The sequence below is a fragment of the Sinocyclocheilus grahami genome, unplaced genomic scaffold, assembly GCF_001515645.1.
Source record: "Sinocyclocheilus grahami isolate Dianchi unplaced genomic scaffold, SAMN03320097.WGS_v1.1 scaffold199.1, whole genome shotgun sequence".
Lineage (NCBI taxonomy): Eukaryota > Metazoa > Chordata > Actinopteri > Cypriniformes > Cyprinidae > Sinocyclocheilus > Sinocyclocheilus grahami.
The window spans coordinates 946,108-952,071 of NW_015505378.1; positions in this window are offsets into that span (position 1 = coordinate 946,108).

Consider the following 5,964-nt stretch of genomic DNA (forward strand, 5'->3'; position numbering starts at 1 on the left):
TCCCCACCAGAATAGAAAAACAGGTACACACACACACACACACACACACACACACACACAAAGAGAAAGAAATCAGCATCTTTCTCCTCACTCAGCACTGAGTCACTGTGACTGATTTGCATGCTTGTTCACAAAACTGAATATGAGTCTGTGTGTATTCAGGTTTAAGTCCCCACCAGAATAGAAAAACAGGTACACACACACACACACACACACACACACACAAAGAGAAAGAAATCAGCATCTTTCTCCTCACTCAGCACTGAGTCACTGTGACTGATTTGCATGCTTGTTCATAAACTGACAATAATAGGCCTAACCAATCAGCACATGCTGAAAACAAATAGAAGGTGTTTGCTTTTATCTTTACTCACCAATAGGCCGATCAGGATTTAGCGTATATTTCCATAGAGCTGAGAAAATGTATTTAGTGTGCTGTCTCGCAGATTGCTTGTTAAAATGTGCCAGGTGTCACAGAGAGGCAAGGAGATATAGAATCTGCAGTGACAACGTTAGAAAGATGCATGTGGGTGCATTCAAGATCTCTTTTCTGGTTACCGATCCCCTGAATTAAGAAGGTGTGTGTGATTGTGTCACAGTTACAGCAGAGAGAGAGAGACACACACAGTGGGTGAGTCTGCAGGTGGAGGTGTGATGCAGACGTCAGACAGTCAGACAAGGAGGATCGGAGGGTGCGAGCGGGGCTACCCTTACCAAAAAGTAGTATACTTCAAGTTTATTTTATTAAGTATGCTTAAGTAAAGTTAAAGTATATTCTGAAGTATACTTTATGTAGCAAGTATACAAATATCAGTGTACTAGTAGTATACTTGTAAGTGTACTATTTCAATACTCCTTGGGACTAAATTGGCCCACTTTCTAGTATATAAAAGTATACTTTAAGTATAACGGTAGTAAACGTTAAGTACACAACTAGCTTACATCAATATTTTTAGCTTGTACTGCAACTATACTAAAAGTGAACTTATATGAATACTAACAGTTTTCTAACTAAATACTTTTAGTAGCATTTTTAGTACACTTTGAAGTATAGTCTCAGTAAACTACTAGTTTAGTAGTTTTATACTGCAAGTATACTCGTAAGTTTTCTTTAAGTGAACTTTACATCATACTTTAAGTATACTACTATGTCCATATTTAGGTATTAATTTGTATATATTTTGTTATATGAATATCTGAACATACAAAACACCAAAAGAACAGGGTATCTGCTTGTAAACAAAAACCTTTTATTCTAGCTTCATGCATTCTTTTTTTAAACACTTGAATGTGGGCACGTTTCATAAATAATAATAATAAAAAAAGAAATAAACAACATTTTGAACAAAAAGCTGAAAAAAAGACTATGAATTGGATTCAGAACGATAATCAAAACGTAGATAGAGTCGATCAACACCCCAAAGCTTGACAGTCATTATTACCTCTTCATTGGTCGACATTACATCAACGTTACACAGTTTTGGTGCTGTTTTATGTCTGAAGATCGTGTTAGATTACATGTGGAAGCATCTGTTGTTTCGGTTTTTTCTTCACTTGTATTTTTTGGAAATTCTGTACAGTTACAGAAAATGTGTACTAGCGCCCCCGACAGTATAACAATGAAAATACGGATTCTAGGAACACAAGCATAGCTCAGATATATTTAGACTTTTTCTAAGTAGGCTATAAGTCAAGTATACTTAAATGTCATTTTAAGTATATTTCTGAGAAGTACATACAGCCCATTTCTGAGAAGTACATACAAAGTAGAATAAAAGTATACTTTCCTATTTTTTTGTTTAAAAGAAGTATACTAATAGCACACTTGAATAAACGTCTTTTTCGTAAGGGTAGACAAACCTAAAACCCCACAAAACTATTACGTGCAGTGACCAGCAAGATAATACGTACTTGTCGCCAATTTCTCGTTTCGTTTTTTGTTTTGTCTTGTATTGTTTAGTAAAACCCCAGGATCATATACATAATACTGTTCCATGCAATGACTAGCAAGATAAATGTAGCCCATTTCAGACAATTGTTTTATGTTTTGTGTGTGTTTGCGTGTGTGTGTGTTTTATATAACCCCAGGTTCATATACACAATATTTAGTGCAGTGACCAGCAAAATAAAATTACTTGTAGCTAATTTCGTGTTTTATTGTTTTGTTTAGTAACACCTCAGGTTCAAATACACAATACTGGTGCAGTGACCAGCAAAACAAATTTCAGACAATTGTTTGTGTGTGTGTATGTGTTTTGACTTCTTTTGTTTGTTTACACAGTATCAAATACACAAAACACAAGAATCTGTGACCAGCAAGATCAAATTTTTCTGATTTCAAAAAACTTTTTTTTAATGTGTGTTTTATTGTATTTATTTTGTTGCTTCTTCTTTTGTTTTGTAAAACCGCAGGTTCAAATACACAGGACTAATCCGTGCCGTGACCAAGATAAACTCACTAATCATCAATTTCATTATTGTTTTGATTTATGATTTTAAACATTATTTTTCTTAGTATTATCAATGTTGAAAACAGTTGTGCTGCTTCGTATTTGTGTGGAAAATGTGACATTTATTTTATAAGGATTCTTTGATGGGTAGAAAGTTCAAAAGAACAGCATTTATTAGAAATATGTATCTTTTGTAACATTATAAATGTCTTTTAATCAATGTAATGCTTCATCAAAGTAATTTAATTCAAATTTAAAATAAATCTACTGACCCTATTAAAAACCTTTACCTTTAAAACAGTATATAACAGTAATACAACTTCAAACCTTCAGTCAGTGAACTTTAAACTTTCAGGCATGGTTTTGTCAAGTCAACATTCAAAGTTTCCCATTTTATTTGAACGTAATAGTGTGGTCATTGTGTTACTGCTGTTGGTTAATTGGAACACAGAGTGAAATATTTGAATCCAAATCTTCCACTGGTCATGCTGTTATTTTAATCATGCTTATGAGACAATCGAGTGTTTTGTATCAGTAGGGTGGAATCCGCTAATGATTACAGTATACAGTACTGAACTTCAATGCTACACATGAGTCACTTTGAGAAAGAAAGTCACATATTTTATAGAGATTTCCTTAGGCCAGGGCAGGTGGATTCTCATTCAGTCGAAGACAGAATCACTTGCCCCTCCCTATGAGAAAGCATTTTCAACTTAGTATCCCTTTAATACACCTTAAACGTGGTGTTCTTTCTTCAAATATGAATGCTCTGTGAAATGCACTAATATAAACTACTGTCACATACACAAAGCATGAAGACACTATTTGAACATCATAAACTGCTTATATATGGTTTAACAAATGGAACACCTGCCACTATGTGATTAAAATCTAAATGAAAAATAATTGTATAGTGCCTTATGGGATAGATTTCTTTGTAACTGTACCTTAAAATTTCCTGTACTTTAAATCTTTCCTTTAAATGAATTTAGCTCTGCATTTTTATACTCTTTGTTTGCTTTGGTTTGTTGTGTTGTGTTTTGTTTGTAATTTTAATATTGTTTTGTGTTTGTGTTTTTTTGTTTTATTTTATTTTATTTTTTGTTTTGTTTTTGTTTAATTTTCAGTTTTGTGTTGTTTTGTTTTGTGTTTCGTTTTTTGTTTTGTGTTGACTTTTGTTTTGTCATGTGTTTGTGTTTGTGTTTGTCATGTGTTTGTGTTTGTGTTTGAGTTTTGTGTGTGTTTTTTGCCGTTTTGTTTAATTTTTTAATTTGAGTTTTTGATTTGTTTTTGTACTGTGCTATTTTGTGTTGTGTTTTGTTTCTTTTTTGTTTTGTGTTGTGTTTTTCATTTTGTATGTTTTTTTTTTGTGTGTGTTGTGTTGTGCTTTATTTTATTAAATTTTTTTTGCTGATTTTTGGGTTTATGACTGTTGTAATGACTAGTTTCTTCAGAAGATCAAGGATTACAGAACAGTAATATTTCTTCACCATCCTAGTTATGGTATGTGATTATTGTGGTTATAAAAATTAATTAGACGTTAGACATTTTTAAAGTGAAGGTCTGTCAGGACAAAATGTAAAACACTAAGCCAGAGATCCAGACCAAGATAACCATTTTATGATCTTGAGTGATATGAACCATGTGATTAACACGATGCTGTAAGGACAGAAGCTGTAAAACTACAGTAAACAGACCATCTGAACAGGCTTAGCAACCTGTTGATCAAATAATTAGAAGTGAAGTAGTTCAGAAAGTAATCATTTGGAAACTAAGTTAAATTCTGGCGATCACCGAACTCCAATACTCACATAACCCCCTTTTTTGCACAAAGATTTATTAGTTAACAATAATTATCAATGGACACCTAGCTTGGGGCGTTTTACTTTGATTCAAACCATGAGTAATTCTCAATAACTGTATTTTTACAGCATGTTCAGAGTGTGTTTGTGTGTTTACTAGGGCTTAATCCAGTTTTCACAGGTTTCACTGGGTGTGGTTCTGTTAAAATGCATATAAAACACAACAAATACAATAAAAATATTTTGCAAAACTCATTACATAATAATAATTATAAACGTTAAAGCAAAAATCGTCATTTTTCTATAAATACATATTTATCTATAAATTATATTTATCAATTAATAAATTGCATAGGGGTCAATAAGCTATTCCCGCTCCTCGTTGTGACAGTGCATGCCATGGAAAATTATAAGCATGTTAATGACAGTGTGATGAAATCTCATAGTTTGAAATCGTTTGGTAAGGATCTAATAACATTTGTATGAATCATATTTCATTATGGTCACAGTACAGTATGGCATTTCCGGCCAGTGACATTCAGAGAACTGGAACAGGGAGTAGACGATGATTGTGACACGGAGTACACTTGATTCTGCGAAAAGATGATCGGTAACACACAGGGAGGGGTTTCCAGAATGGGAAGGGGTGTATGTGTGAATTTAGCAATAGCCTACTGTACAATTCTAGCAGCTATTAAAAAAAAAAACTGGTTTTACATGCATCATGATTGGTCTTATATAGGATGGATTTTTGACTGTGACAAAAAAATAGTGAACATTATAGACTTTTAGAAATAACTTTTTTTGTGTGTGTGTTCCATTAAAGAAAGTACGTCTTGGGGTTTTAAGGGACTTCTTTAATGTGCTAAATAAAGCTTAAAACAAAGGTTTATTACATGTTTACCCTGATTTTGTTTATTTAATTTGGCCACATGGGCTTTGACTTTCACTCTCGATAATGCTTTATTATTATCCAGGGATGATTGTTTAAAAGCAATTACATAATGCTTACTTTCGTTCATGGAACAATGGTGTTATGACTGATGGTAATTGAATCCAGTTAAGCTGTGTCATGTTTTCTGCAGGCACTACAATGATGGTTGTAGCGTTACTTTAATTCAGACGACGTCTTCATTTTTTAAGTGATGCCATTAGATGCACTTTCCTTTCAAAATGCTGTTACTTTTGTTATGTATTCAGTCAAAGTACAGAAAAATACAGTGGATTTTTAATATCATTTATAATAAGCATTTAATCATTCATTGTTTTTTGTCAATTTTTTTAAATCAAAGGACAAAATTACTGAATGTTTCCGTAACTTGCCCAACATTGCTAAAAAAAAAGTCTATAATATAATATAAGAGTTTGTTTACTGTATACTAACGCCCTCTAGTGGCTTTTCCCCCCCTGACTTTCAAATTTAGTTTACTCTATACATTTTCAATTTATAAAATACTTGATTTTTTTTAGATTGCCAAAGCATCAACACAAACAATAAATATAGAGACAAATAACAATGTAATAAAAATATTGTGCCAGCAATATAATATAATGTAATATAGGCTAATATAATATAATATAACATAACATAACATACATATAACATATAACATAACAAACATAACATAACATTACATAACATTACATAACATATAACATAACATATAACATATAACATAACATATAACATAACATAACATAACATATAACAT